The 15727-nt window shown below is 36.8% G+C and overlaps 1 protein-coding gene across 6 annotated transcripts in view; it reads right to left on the bottom strand.

The window, feature by feature from the left end:
• LOC106038647 (bifunctional heparan sulfate N-deacetylase/N-sulfotransferase 3) overlaps nt 1–15727 on the bottom strand; it is a 491131-nt gene that overhangs the window by 179166 nt on the left and 296238 nt on the right. For all 6 annotated transcript variants that reach the window (XR_010831310.1, XR_010831312.1, XR_010831311.1 and 3 more), the window contains exon 6: nt 1248–1365. The gene's annotated coding sequence lies outside the window, so the exon portion shown is untranslated. The remainder of the gene's footprint in view (nt 1–1247; nt 1366–15727) is intronic.

Here is a 15727-nt window from a genome sequence, read left to right as displayed (position 1 = left end):
TTTTCACTTACAGCAGAAGAAACTAGGGGCACTCAAAACCGCTTTCTATGCCTTTACTGTACAATTTCAATGATTTTCTGCCAATTACAATCCTCAGAAATGCTTGAGAAAAGCATCGTTTATTGTGATATACTTTGCAAATAATGCAATATATAAAAATACATATTTGTATGTTACTTGCTTATATATTTTATTATGATAACATATATATTTTTTTTTTAAATAGGGAGAAGTGAGGACTTGTTCTCAGCTTTTCTCTATACCTATTTATTTAAGCAGGAGATTAACAAAATTCATTCAAATGCCAATTAGCATATATTTAGCTGAAGCAATTTCACATAGCTCACAGCGTCTGTCCAAAGATCAATCTTCACTTATTTTGGAAAGAATGCCAACAATCCTTTGTAATTGAAGTTGTCCTATTACTACACTGCTTTTTTTTGTTTGTTTGTTTTTTTCTTTTCGCATTTTATTGGGCTCATACAGCATTGGCAATGATCTTTACTACTACAATTATCTCGCAGAAGAAAACATTTTTCTCCAGACTCTGCAGCAGTACTTTCAGATAGCATTTGTTATCATTTCAAAATTTTCATGTTTTAGGAGAATCACTGCCTCCTATAGGATCTCTTATATGTGGAATTCAGTGACAAAAGCAAACAAACAAACAAAAAACAAAATAAAGAAACAAATTTCTTGCCCCAGGTTATACATTTTACTTCATCGAGACTCAAAATCCAGCAAAATACAGCTACACTCCCTCATGATACATTAGTATTTGCATTACTGATCATGCAAAGAAATAAAAGCAAGCTGGTGTCTCAGCCTTATCTAACATAAAGTGCTAAACAGCACAACCATGTTTTCTTCCACTTACACGCATTAAAGCCTTAGATCTATTCCTATTTCCCAGTCTGCCTTACTCCATCAGAAAGCAGTACATTTCCCAGAAACCTTGTTCTTCCAATAAACTCTCTGAAGCGCCTATTATCCTAGTAGGATTCCACCTTGTGAGGATGTACACATGAGTTTTTTGTTTACCAAGTTCAGGGTAGAGGGCAGGTGTAAGGGAGTCAGTAGAATTGCCTCTGTACTCAACTCCGTAATGACAATCAATTTTTGAGACTGTTTCCCGTGACAGGCAGGCAATAACTTCAGTGTGGAATTTTTGAAAGAAGTGATAGCCTCTGCAACTATACCATAATATGTGTGGATGTGTGCATAAATGAATTCAAAATTTCACTTACATAGCAATCATACTTTGCATTATTGGCTTCTCCTCCCTTGTGAAGCTGTTCCTGCAAGGCTCTCGATGCCTTCTCTCACTTGGCATGCTGGTAATACTACTTTAAAAGATGGATACTGCTATAAAGGAAAATGAAAAGCAGTGTTATATTATTATTTCTTTGTCTTTGCACAACTCTTTAGATAAATCAAATGTCAAACTTTTTATTTTTTTTTTTATTTTTTTTAATAAAGCCTATAATCTCAAAGCTTCAGGTCCATAGCGGAGATCAAGTTCTGCTACTGCCTGTCGACATCCTTTGCCTAATAAGGCATCTCAGTCCAGCTCAACCTTCATTTCAACTGTTTTTATTACTCCCTAAATATAGTTTTACTAACTTGCTTTATAAATTACAGTTGCCCACTGGCCTGCCTGCTGGTGGTGAAAATTGTTAATCCATTATTCAGAACAGAATCATGCAAACATTATTATTAACGAGGGAGAAGATACTGTTTCAGCAGTGCCATTTAACCTCCCCCTCCATAATGGAAGGTTAGGTAATGACTGACAGCATAAAGAATAATGGAACCGTTAATATATGAGGCCATCCTCTCTGCTTCTGTCTATCACAAGTATTAGAATCGTTTAAATGAAATACTTTATGTGACTAAAACACATTTCAGATGATATAATGAGTTACAGCTTTTGCTGGTTGAATGCATATATTATTCCTCAAGTTAGACTCAAGTCTGAAGGCTCAGTTTTGCCCTAAATTACACCTGTGTAATTCCACCACTCTGAATCATATGATAGGAGGTATATTAGTGAAATATTACATCCTTGAAAAGTCTTTTTGCCACACTTTTTGAAAAAAAAATAATTTTGAAAACTTTTAAAATCAAGTCAGTCTGTAGAAAAGCTGTTGTAGAAAGAAGTACTGCTGATTTAGTAAGACAATTACACAACGTAATGTGAAATGGATCCTAGTAAAGGATTTTTCTCAAATGCAAGAAATTCAGATCATGGGACAGAAAATCAAAGTGCATCTACAATGAACAAAGAATTAAAACGATTAATTAATTTAGTTATGAAGTATTGCAGTTTTGCACTCTGAAGGGTATGCGTTATGTGGATTCAATGTTCAATAGATATTTCTGGGTTGACCCTACTACATGATTACTCCAGGGTTTCAAGTCACGAGATCCTACACCACTTTATTCTTGCCAGCACTGTCTTTCTGTCTTTCCAGTTCAGGCTTAGAAACATAAAAATGCTTTTTTTTTTATTTATTTTTTTTTCCCCTCACCCCCAGCCCTGCCTACTCCATGCCCCCTCCCCTCTGCTATGAAAAGCCGATCAGGACACCAATACAGAAAACATGTCTCAAATTAAACAATATTGTTAGGTATTCACAAGACTTCCAATTTCCACTGAGCCCAAGTGTGCTTGCTGTCAATTTATAGTACCTAGAAAAACAACAGAAGGCTAACTTGGATTTTAGAGTTGACTCAGCTATTGTTTGTCAGAAATTGCAATCTTTGTCACCTCAGCTGAATGACAGGCTGAATCATGTAAATAACTGCACCTTCCACCACTAAAAGAAAGATCATTTCAGGTCAGTTGAAAAAAAGCTTTTTCATTTTCTCATGGGAAACAAAACAAAATGAAAAACAAAGAAGTTTCCTCTTGTCAACCAAACATTTGCTTATTTTTTTCCTCAAGTTATAAAAGTGAAACATTTTTAACATTTTTAAAACAATTTTTGAACATTATTTTCAGCTCTCTTTCAAGCATTTACTAACCTTATTCAAATTCATATGTTTGGTTTCTTTTTAACATCATTAAATACACTTAAACAACAAAAAAAAAAAACCACAAGCACAACATACAAAAGAAACATTGCCTGGCTTTTCCTTCTAGTTGTCCTCTTGAAGAATATTCTCTTTGGAATTACTCTGAATTTACAGCACAGAATGACGTACACAATACAAGCAGCAGTCTTAAAAAACATGAACTCAGAAATCAGTCAACGACTAAGCAGTTGAAAATAAGCCTTGAAAAAAAAAAGTCTAAGATAGCCATGGTCCTTAACTGACTTGCAGAGGTTGTCAAAATGAATATTTATGATTTATTAACGAAATCATCATCGCTTCCATTAAACTGCTAAACTTGCTGCTATGTATAGAGAGTATCTAAAGCAAACAATATTCTGTTTGTAAGTCTTGTAATAGAAATGCTGTTTTTAAATAGGTCTGCTTGCCTTTTAAACATGCCAGAGCCACCAAAAGCTTGCATTCTCTAAGAATAGCTTTCATTGGGAAATTGAAATCTCATTCTAGAAGTTGTGAACTTTTCTGAGTATAAAAAAAAAAAAAAAAAAGCCAGGCCTCCTGGGCTCTCTCCTAGTCCATAACTTTTAGTGGCTTCCCAGCTCGAGCACCTACATAACGCATTCAGCTTGGGCTTCTAGGAAAGTCTTGTTCTTACCATCATTTCTTAAGTTTGATGTTTGTGTTTGCTCCTCGCTTCATGCAGGCCCCTCTTTCTTTAAGAAATCTCCCAGTTTGCCACTCAGCCACAAGCTGCTTGTCAGGCCCTTCCTGTGCCTGAGATTTCCCCACCTGGCCATGCTCAGCTGCCCCAGGCAATAGCTCCAATTCCCTGGGGCCCTGGTGCCCAGCTGCCAGGACAAGAAAATCGGACACCCCACTGGCCAGCTGTGCCTTCTCAGCACTCTCTCCTGTGTGTCTTTGGCCAACAAATCCAGCAGTTTCATTACTTATTGTACCCCACAGTATAGGAAGCCCGAATCAATTGTTTCTTTGCTTTTGACACCCCTTGCCCCATTTGCATTTTTATACTTCTGTCTGTTCTGTAACACCCATAATAACGTCTGATCAAAGATGTGCTGTGCTGACCTTCCGTTAATCACCCACCAAATTCTCTCTTCTATTTGGGTGCCAGCTGGCAGTTTCATAGGATTGTGTGTAGATTACGTGATCAGGTTTATGGACTGAATCTACCAGCAGAAGGAGCATTTCTATGGTTTACATATATATTAGCAGAGAGTGGAAGATTTCTTTGGCTGCCAGGACAAGTTTAAATTTAATCTGGAAAGGACTGAATGCTAGAAGTCTATGACGTATTTGGTGGTCATTCTTAAAATTTTCTTTGGAGGAGGTGTCCCCTCCAAAAAGTGAAATTTATTTTCTTTTAGCTAGTTTCAAAAAGTACAAAAATATGTAGGTCCTCCAATTGCTATAAACAAAAACTTGTAAAATTTTATCTACCATTTGTTAATGTAAAGCACACCTATTGTTGAACAAGCTACTGCATTTTCTGATGTGTCTGGAGACCTTTAGGGTTTTAGGCTGTTTCCAAAAGACAGAATTTTTAGGACCAGATAAGGCTAGTTAATAAAAAACAAAAAATCACAACTTTTGTGCACTGGGAAATAAAGCATATAGCTTCTATGAGTTCTATTTATAGGGCCCAAATTGACCTTTTGTTCCAAACAGCTAGCTGGAAAAGTGTGGACCAATTAGGGTAATTATTGACCTATCACCTTATGATACCTTGAAAATGTGTATGTGATTTTCGAGTTGTTCAAGCAGTTTCAAAGTACATAATTCTGAGAGATGCCAAGTACCTCAGGACTACAAATTGAGCATTTGTTCTATGCAATAATCTCAGTGTAGTTCCTTTTGTTTTCTTCTGGTTACTCCATTTTTTTTTTTGTTTTTATATCAAGCTTCTAAGAGTGTTACACTGTCACACATGAAATATATCCTTGTGTGTTTTTTATAAGAAAAGGCTCTGAACAGGCTATATTCTGCCCACAGCCCAGGTCCCCATTGCCTTGGCCAAAGAAGCACATCAGAGTACAAGAAAATCAGCTTCACCAATTAGGAAGAGAGTGAACCCAAAGCTGTAGCAGTACTTTCTTCTCTGAACTGCAAAGACAATAACAAGAAGACTGGAAAAAATTGAGAAGAAAGGCACCATGACATCTGTTTGTTTCATTCAACTCTCCTCCTTGCACTTGGAAAAATCACCCATTCAGGGCATTCATGTAACACACGCCAAATGAGCAGGTAGGACTTGAGAACAAGCAACAGTCTGGGAAATGATGGAGTGTTTGAGTTAGGTGAGACATGAATCGTGGAGGAGTAGGACAGAACAGTCCAAACAGGTCAACTGTTGTTCATGTTCCACATCTGGAAGGAACAATAATGAAGGACTCAATCTTTTCTGTCACCACGACTACTTTTGGTACCAGTTATTTCATCTGGTATCTTCATTTTACATCAATAAGAGATTTTTATTTTTTTTTTTTTTAATTTTTTATTTTTTACCTCTGTGAGAACCAAACTACTTCTTAATGAATCAGAATCATGGCTTACTTTTTAATTGTTTAGTGGATACTACTAAGTAAAGTTGAAAACCAGCTCATTTACGAGGCTATGCATTCTTCAAGTGGCTTCTGCTTTGACCTACAGTTATTTAATTTTTCTGCTCTCCACTGAATTTCATGGAAATCACAGTACTGTAGTTAATCACCCCAAAATACACATATATGCATTTATATATACATATTTAAAGCAAACTGAAGCTGTCAGGTATTTTATGGGCTGGATTGTGTCATAGGTGTTTTGATTAATCCAATGTACTTTTGGTGGCTTACTAATGTGACAGTGCTTAGTATTGCCTCTTCCATTCTCCCAGTATACCTCCCATTCTTTGCTTCAAATGGTGACATATCTTGTAGCTCAATATCCATAATATATGAGCTCAGCCTTGACAGCGCTGCACAGAGTCCTATAGTTGATATGATGCTAAGAAGTGGTTTTCTTCTTGCTTCCCATGGGGCACTTTCCCATCTCAGTGTGCAACCAACTGCTGACAAGATGGTTTATATGCACTGACACCAAGCACAGCTAGCTATCTAAAAGAAAATTAAATCTCACACCGAGAAAGGACCCACTATCAGTTAAGCCTGCAATGAGCTGTACCTGTGCCAAGTACCGTCGTTAAGAGCCAATTTATTTATTTATTTATTTATTTTTTATTGGTGTTCAGTACAAGAGATACCTTCTCTAAGCAACCTATGCCCCCAAAGAAAAGACTAAGATTACAGAAGGCAGCTATTAATTTCCACTTTTGTTATGTATAGTCATAAACTTCAGAGTAAAGACATCTAACTGCCTGCAAAGGGAAGGAGATAAAATGGCCATAAGAATGAAAATGGAATTAGTAACATGGTAGATCAGGCAATTTTGAATAAATTGGAGAGAACATGCAAGCTAAATAAGAGTCGTGGACCAGAATACAGGAAAAAAGAGGGACTCTCTTTCACAGCAACTTCCCTCACTTCAGAATATACTTTCATTTCCCATTAGAAGCCAAACTTTTCAAACACTTTCAGGAAAACATTGTTTTTTCCTGATTGAAAAACTAGGTTTTTTAATTCACTATGGTGTGAAGATGTATCAAAATCTTTCCTTACACGTAGGGATTATGCAAGACAAAGTTCAAATATCTTTCCATCTCATTCAGAATGATTTTATGCAAAAAATCTTCTGCTTGGAATCCAATGAAGAGCAGAAGATATTCAAGACACTCACTCTTCCTGGTCTAGTGTCCCTGCTGCATGGCTACAGACTGTGACTGAGGCAGAGTTTTTTGTTAAAACCAGTGCATCAGCATATCTAGTTGGTAGCAAAACTCCTCAAATCAAATCCAGTTTAAAGCTTCCCAACTAAAGTGATACTTTTTGTTTCATTCTCAACTTCCTTTTCCGTATTATTTTTTTAAATAAAAAGTGGCAGGAGAAAAATTCACAAAGTTTACAGAATTTTATTTTTCAGTGATGTTGACACACACAACGGCATTTGCCCTAACACTCAAGAAAACCATTTACATTTCATTTCAAACTACTTTCAAAATGATGCTATGCTACTTTTTTTCTTTTGATATTTCTAAAATGACAGGATGTTTTCAGTAGAAATTCTAGCATTTGCTGTATGAAAATTCTATGAGGGAAAACTCCTGTTTCTTAAAAAATACTTCTCTCTTAAGAAATTTCATGTACTTTTTTTTTTTTTTCTGTACAGGTATTCTGTTTTTACTGTCATCAGCATTGAAATCCTTGAAAATACAGCCAGAAGCCTGAATTACATTATATTGAACTTGTTTAAACTGTGTTTTAAAATTTATTTCATTAGACTGGTGCAAACACTACTGTGCACCCACTTAAATAATTTAAAATCTGATTTATATTGATTTAGGGTAAGTCAAATACTTCTCAACTTAAGGTAAGTCACTACAGGATGGGTTTAATTCACTTGATGGCTCCCTGCATGGGAGTTTAATAAAATCGATTTAGCACCCAAACTTGATTAATCAGTGCAATCTTGCATGTAGCCAAACCAGCAGAAGCACAAGAAGTGCTTTTATTGTCTAGATATACACTAATAGAAAAAGGAGAACCAATAAAACAGATGAAATTACTACAGGATGCAATTGCGCACATGCATCCTATGCTACGATGCACCAAAAACCCACCAAGAATTCCTGTCATCAGATACCTACCTCGAACTGCTTCAGGAACCTAAAACCATGAACTTCCAGGAAAATGCTTGTATGTATAATTAGCCCAGGATTAACAATGCTTTCTATGATTTCTCAGAAAATGGAAGTGTGACTGGCATTTCAAAACTGTGCAAAGGGGTGGTGTGAAAGAACCAAAGAAAAGCCATGGAACTCCAAAATACTGTCACTCTGTATTTAACATTTTTGCTCAGATCCAGGAGTGTCTTGGTCATAAACCAAAGCAAATCATCAGAAAAAAAAACACATAATGCGTTTCCCTAATATGCTTTAAAACTACACAATAGGCAACAATGTTTGATTCAACACAACTGCTTTTAAGCTGGTGGTTGAGCTCTTGGCCCCAGTGTTCTCATATGAAACAATGCTGCCAAGAGCATGCATAACAGATGCTAAATATGCATGTCTCACACGTTGCTAGAATTTGTTCATCACTGACTTCCTTTGGGATAAAAGAGATATTGTCAAAATGATAATGATGGTGTAAACATTTTGGCCACTTCAAGCATTTTCTGAATGCCAGATAAATTCAGAATAATTTTTAGCAGTACGCTTGCCAGAGCATCAACTGAAGCCTTCATTATAGCTATTCATATCCCTATAATAAGGGTTGCATCAGCAATTCCATTATAAACACTCTTTCAGAGGATTTGATAGTTTGGCTGCAAAAAGTATTTTTGGCTGAAACTTTGTCATATAAGTTGTCTTAGATTTGATTTCTTTAAGCTAGTTTTAAACTGTTCATCTGCTTTCTAGATGGAGGAAACATGTTTTAGAGGGTTTGAATTATTCTTTTTTTGACTTACATAAAAAAGCAAGAAGTTTTTTCTTTTGCAGTACCAATTATATAAGGAAATGAAGAGCTAGGAGCCACATGCATTCCAGTCTTGTAAACAATTAGTTACCTGTGCATGTTTACCCTTAGATACATGCTAATTACATGTGCCCTGGTTAACTGACATGATCCAAACGTCAAGGATTAAATGGGTGGGGATACATCCCATGGAGGAATGGTGGAAAGGGATAAAATTATCAGCCTGAGGTTAAGTAATGTGCTTCTAAATAACACAGTGTAGTGGACAGCCATATTATAAATGTAGTTTTGAAGGAAAAGCTTGACACTCCATCCAGGTTTAATGTAATCACTGAATTAGTAGACTGATTTAGTAAATCAACTACTTTGATGGCACTGACTTCTTGTAGTGTGTACAATACCCACAGCCTTTGTTGGATGTTTATTTTTCACCCTAATCTTTTTAGGTAACAAAGCATCGTCTACATTTTTAAGGAAAGGGGCTCAATAGATTCCAGCAGGTTTATCCCAATGGCAAGCTCAAAAACTGGGAAGTGGATGAAAGCCCACAAAATGTCAGCATCACTTCATCTCAGTGAGAAGGGTACAATACTAGTTTACGCTTAACTTAAAATCTACTAATGCCATACTCACATTCATTTACAAAAAAAGAGAGATGGGAGCAAGCTTCCTGTTCACTGTCTTCTAATACTCTGTGATCCACTGGTACATCTCACTATTTAGTTCAAAATCTAGAAAAGTCCTGAAAAACTTATTCAGTGTAAGATTTGGGCTACAGCAGTCACCTCTCCAGCACAAGTCTTTTTTCCAGCAGGTGCCGCAGGTAAATTGTAGCTGTTGCCCATGTTTTTGCAGGAGATTATGAAGTCGAACCAGAACTGGAAGCTGTCCTTGCTACACATTTCTGTTCCCTTTTTTAAGCATGGAAGTTCACGCCTGTCTTCAAGAAGCTCCTGAACTCTAGTAACAATGGAAAGAATAATAGCACTAACCTGCTGCCAGCCAATTTCTGCTCTCCAAAAAGTGAGAGAGCATTGAGATTCTTCCTTACAGAGGCTTTTTTGCAGTGCAGAAACAGAATAAAGGTCTACACTATAAATACTTTCAGGAATAAAACAGAAATATTCATTATTTCCATTTCTGCGTCTTGTAAGGATTGTTCACAGTGCTTGTCACTATGGGAATAAGCATGCTTAGGTTTCCCTCTGAAAATCCAGTGTTTAATGTTGTACACTGTTATGGTCATCTAAATTAGCAGAAAAGCCAGGTACAGGATAGACTATACTGTGGAGAAAAAAATAAAATAGCAATAATGAAAGCTTCAAAGAATCTTATCCCATACTGGGTCTCCTCCAATACCACTTACATATTGCTCTTTTTACTCTTCATTTCTTTTTGTTTTCTGTTTTTCTCTCTAATTAGGCAACTAAAATAATCTCAGTTATCCTTCTAGATCACTGCTTTCTATCTAAACATTTACATAATTTATTTAGACTGAGATAGAACAATTTGGAGATATTTATTTTTCTCGTGTTGTGTAACCTCTTTGTAACGGAGGTGGCTCATGGTTACTTGTCCCTTTTGATGGGTAGGTATGACACTCAGCTCCCTTGCTAGCAATCCTGCATTTCACTGGACTTGTCTGACATCTTTACTGGCAGCTAAATCATCCTTTCTTTCCTGGGATGGCTGATATAACTGTGTCTCCCAGGCAGGGACATATTTCCCCCTGTCGCAATTATATTCTCTAGAGCTGTGCAAGGAGAGAGAGAAGCTCGAGCCCACACAAAAGAATGAAAATGCATTATATGGTAGTAGAAAAGGAAACCAAATTCACAAATGTATTCACGTTTGGATACACGATTAATATAGTTATCATCAGGAGAGGGGTTATTACTGGAAAAGGGGGAAAAGAAAACTTTTTCACAAAGTGAAATGAACCTGGGTGAAACTCACTTCTAAAAACCTGCATATTAAAGCCTTATGAGTAGTAGAGAATGAACATCTGTTCACAGGAGACAGCAAAAGCTATAAAGAAATTAACCTTTGTTTACGTTCTTTGCTGGCAAAGATTTGTATTAGGAAATTAAAACAGTACCATACAGAGCAAGGGCTCTCTTTGCACTTTTTGGACACACACAGAGTGTCTTTCCTCACTGTCCTCATGAAACTGCTGTGTCCCAGTTCTGTACAGCAAGTCACTAGGGTAAGGCTTATAGCACATGGTTCGACCTCTCTTTCCAAGACATATTAAATCACTTTCAATTACCAAAAAAAGTGAGCTACTTGACAGAAGGCCTCAAAGCACTATCCTTCATGGTTCATTACCAGACTCTTGTAAACAGGAATAGGCTTTTCTTACCTGCCTGTGAAGATGCTGCTGAATGTCTTATTTCTGGAAATGCTGACTATAAATATGCTAGTGCTATTCCGTGATACAGAACTTCCAGAAACTGTTTTCCTCTTAGCAAATTAGCTAAGATGAGTCTGTTTTGAAATTACATCTGCGTACAGAATTTTAATACTCTCACATTTCTAAGTGCAAATCTGCCTTTACATGGTGCCTAATGTGCTCCGGATATGTTGTTGCAAAAAGAATAAATGTAGAACAATCCTATGGACCCACCCTGGATTTACTCTCAGCAAATGGTAGAAGAATTTACAAGTCCGCACAATTCAGTCCCCAGTTCCTCTGCAACATATGGATGTGTTCACTGCATATACTGGGCCTTAGAAATTGCTCACTTTTTGCCAAAAGCATGATGTTGCAATCAACATGGATGCTAAAATATACTGTCTTTTCTTTCTACATATGTATTAGCAGATTAAATATGCTTACAAGAAAAACTGGAAGTATCTAACATTAGAGATACATTACCACTTCTGGCTAGTGTTTTCAATGTGTGTTTGCAATGGCCAAATAAGTTTTTAGAGACTTTTTTTTTTTTTTTTTTTTTTTACACACAACAGGTCTGAATAGTAAGAGAAATCTAAAAGCAGATGCTCAACTGTCAAATTTCAGGAGACTTCTTGGATAGCGTGGATGAGCGCAGGGAAAGAAAAAAATCAGTTTGAAGTACTTGATTGGCTTTTAGCTACCTGGCTCAGGCAAACTTCTGTATAGGACAGACATTCTGTTCTGAAGTAAAGACTACAAAAGATACTGTGAATCTTTCTCAGACGAGAGTTTATAAGCACTCTCTATCAGCTAAGATTTTCCTGAGTAAGTACAGGACAGGACAATGCAAAGCTAAAACAGCCTATCATTACACTTTGCTATTCATGGCAGCTGGCATTTATTTGTAAACAGAAGAATAAATGCATGAATATTTTGTGTGGTATTAGAGAAATGGATATTTTGATAGAGCTTGAACTGAAAAGATTAATTGTTACAAGAAATTTAGTTTTTTAAAGTAATTTAGAATACGGCATCCAAGGGCTGCAGTATAAGCATAGTAAAACATAGTAGCCTAAATTTTATGAGATTATGTTTGGACCTCAGAAATGGCAAAGTTTGAGAAAAGACACAAACAATATGGCACTTCTTTGATCTTAGGGAAGATTTACAAAGTCTCAAAAACAATTTATATGAACTCCTGAGATTCTTTGCCAGTATAAATTTTTCAGCTTATTTTTAAGAAGTCTGTGTAAGAGAGATGCAAAAGTAGGGGATTTTTTCAAAGAATTTACATTGGCTGAGTTAATTTACTTCCTTTCTTGAAATTCAAAATGCTCATTTTCCTTTAGGCCTTTTATCCATAGCAGTATTGTAACCCTTCTGCAGGAAAATATACAGCAAAGGTAAGAACCATGGAGAAAGCACTTAATATTCTGAGATAGTTTCTCCACCAATTCCTCAAGGAGTGCCCTGGCCAAAGTGCACCAGAAGACAACGTCAGCCTTCACCATGGCGTGGACCCTGCAGTAATCTTCAGAACGTGAACCAAAACTTTATCTTGGGCATGTGCTCTACTCCAGTAAGTCAAATCAGAAAATCTTCAGCAATCTGAATGAAGGTGTTGTAGCATTTAACACAGAAATGAGTAATTATGGTAGTAGCCAACATTATTTTTACATTTATTTTATACCAAAGGTGATTTAGTTCATATTGTCTCTAAATTATCAGCATTTTTCAATGCTAATGTACTGATATTGTACAGATAATGTACGAGTGAATTACGGACATCTTTGTGATGAATGCCCCTAGTTTTAGCAGCTGGTAGACATGGAACAGCTGGCGATTAGGTAATGAAAAAATCACAGGGAACTGCTTGCTATTTGCATGTTTGGCTGCTTAAGTAAATGTTTAAGGTGAAAGCGGTGAAACGGTTAACCTTTTCTTTGAGAAAAAATAGACTTTTAGTTTTTATCAATTCTGTTTATCAAATAGAAATGAAGAAGATGACAGTGTATGATCAAAGAATTTACTCAGAGCAGGGAGCTGGTGAAAAGAGTAAGGGATGGGAAAGAACTTTTTCTGTGTCAAATGCTTCAGTTTCTACTGCAAGCAGAACATGCAGCTCAATTAAAAGGAGCCATCCTGGAAAAAACAAACAAACAAACAAACAACTACATGCATTTTTTGACTTATGTGTTTGAGGTCAGTAGGTATTTTTAAAATCAAAACTCTTGTTGGAATTTGGAACTTTTGTTCTCCTCTTTCGGCATCCTTCTTTCAGCCTACATCTATCCACAGATACAAAATACTTTAGCTATTTAGGTAATTCTGCTTTTCTTTCAGATTTATGGGTTAGTAACACACATGTGGTACAATTCATTTTGTTCACGGAATACTGCTGCACACAACTGTAAATGGCCACGGGCAGTTTCACAGGCTGCTCTTAGTGGCCAGTTTAAATGTACAACTGCATGATACACCACTGAGTTTTAATTTCCCAGCTTCTGAATAAGCATCACCTTACTCTACAGACAGCCCAGTGGACTACCATGGGCTTAATTAGGAAAAGACTACTGGTATCAATAAGGGTGGCAGAATCTAGTCCTTTACAGCTGTGCCAGGTTCACACAAGTCACTGCAAAGTTCATAGGAAAGCTCAAAGGCTGTGACCTTCAACTTGTTTGCTGGGAGGAACATGGCCTGGGAAGAGCATGTGGGCTCTTTTGTGTGGGGAAAAAGAGTTTTTACTGAAACTGTTCTTCTGGAAAGGCTGATTTCTCAACCAAGATGTGACTGTGTACAGCATTACAGATACTGTCTTGGGCTTCTAGGTTGGGATCTGAAGAGCAAACATTGCTCTGGATTGGTGGAACAGACACCCATGATGATTTTGCTGGACAGAAGGGAGTGCAATTATTATTTTGCTTTAATTGAGGTGCAGGCTGGATACACACCCTGACTGACAGAGCATCCCTATGCATCACTATAATAGTCTATCTTAATAATAATATTATGGTTATTAGACAAAAGATTCTGACTGTAAGTATTTGAGAGGGTTTTTTTTTGTTTATTTGTTTTGTTTTGGTTTGTTTGTTTGTTTGTTGTTCAAAAAAAAAATCAAACCATTCTTTTCAGGAAAAGAGGAAATTACTTTCGTTGTACAAAATATCTATAGGCTCAAATCCTCCATTCTTACATCTTACACTCCAGAAAAATTCTTACATTATCTATAACTAAATAAACTAAGTCAGTATAACGCCACTTTCCCAAGAAAGCTTTTTGTTTATGCGAGTGAACCAGCACTGTCACAGCTCCAAAATCCAATTGCCAATAACACGAGAGCAGTGCTAGGAAAAGCATAGCTGAGTTGTGGGAGGCTTCTCTGATCCTAAGCATCCCAGTAACTGTGGAAACTAAAATCATGTAGGAATAAAGACCAAATCTCCCCTGCTATAAACATCTACCCTTTGCACTGCTGTGCTGTTAGAAAATTCGATTGTCACTGTTTCGGCTATTGCTTCAGATTTTCTGTTACCTTTCTTACGACCTGTATTATGATTTTGCTTGCTTTTATTTGAATGAAAGGCAGCAGAATATATGGATGAAAATTAAGTTGGGAGGTTGCCAAGAATTAAGTGTTTTTCATGTTTTTCTTCCTTCTTGGGCTATAAAACAGAGCAATAGGGACAGGACCGCCAGACTCTCTTTTAACATGTGATCTACAGTGTATCTGAACTGCAGAAGGTGGAAAGCTAGTTTATTATTCTATTGCACCACCTAACCCCTGATGTGATGTCAGTGAAAGTGTCACAAAACCATTCCACTGAAATAAAGATTGTTTCTGTAAAAACAGGATGGTTTGTATCCATGTGTAGATTACTGACGCTTAGAGACAAAATAAGAATAGGAACCACAAGCTGGTTTTTATAAAAAAGTACATTTTTTTTTTTTAGGAACTGCTTTTTAGAGGAACACAAATTATTCTTATCGTTTTAAAAGGATTACCTTCTCCCTCCAACTCTTCCGCCTACCAGATATATCCCCTTGGCTCTTTCCCAGTGCCCACCCCAGAGACACAGGATAATGGGGATTGCACTCAATCACTCTCTGCAAGGACCCCCTCATCCCTTTTCCTATTGAGAGACTGGAAGGATAGCCAGTGGATCTGCTGCTACTTTATGAAGATTAACCACTCTTCAAAAGAGGCAGGAGCTAAATTACCTATGAAGAAGTAGCCTATGCACTTCTATCCCTCTATCTATGCTGTCCTGCCTGTGCTTGTCTTCTGGTTCTTGTACTGTAGCAAGGCCAATACTAAAAGGAACAAGTTTTCTGTAAAACTATACTGACTAAAAGAGAGAGAGATATAGCAATGAGAACACTGGAAGCTACCAGCTGGGTATATTTATCATTGCTTTAGTGCTAAACAGAAGACTATAACCAGAACTTTACACAGGGGAATGTCATTTTAGAATCTAAATCATTCAAACCAAAAGCAACTTGAAATTCTAGCTAGAATGATACAGTGACTGCTACAGGAATTTTGCTACCACACCTCACAGCCAGACAAAAAAACAAACAAACAAACAAACAAACAAAAAACCCACGAAGATCTTTAAAACACTGGCACATGTAAACAAAGAATGTGAAGAAAGTCAAACTTTAGCATCTAAATTTCAAC

The sequence above is a fragment of the Anser cygnoides genome, chromosome 4 (genome assembly GCF_040182565.1).
Source record: "Anser cygnoides isolate HZ-2024a breed goose chromosome 4, Taihu_goose_T2T_genome, whole genome shotgun sequence".
In the NCBI taxonomy this organism is placed as follows: domain Eukaryota; kingdom Metazoa; phylum Chordata; class Aves; order Anseriformes; family Anatidae; genus Anser; species Anser cygnoides.
This window is presented reverse-complemented; position numbering and strand designations above follow the sequence as displayed.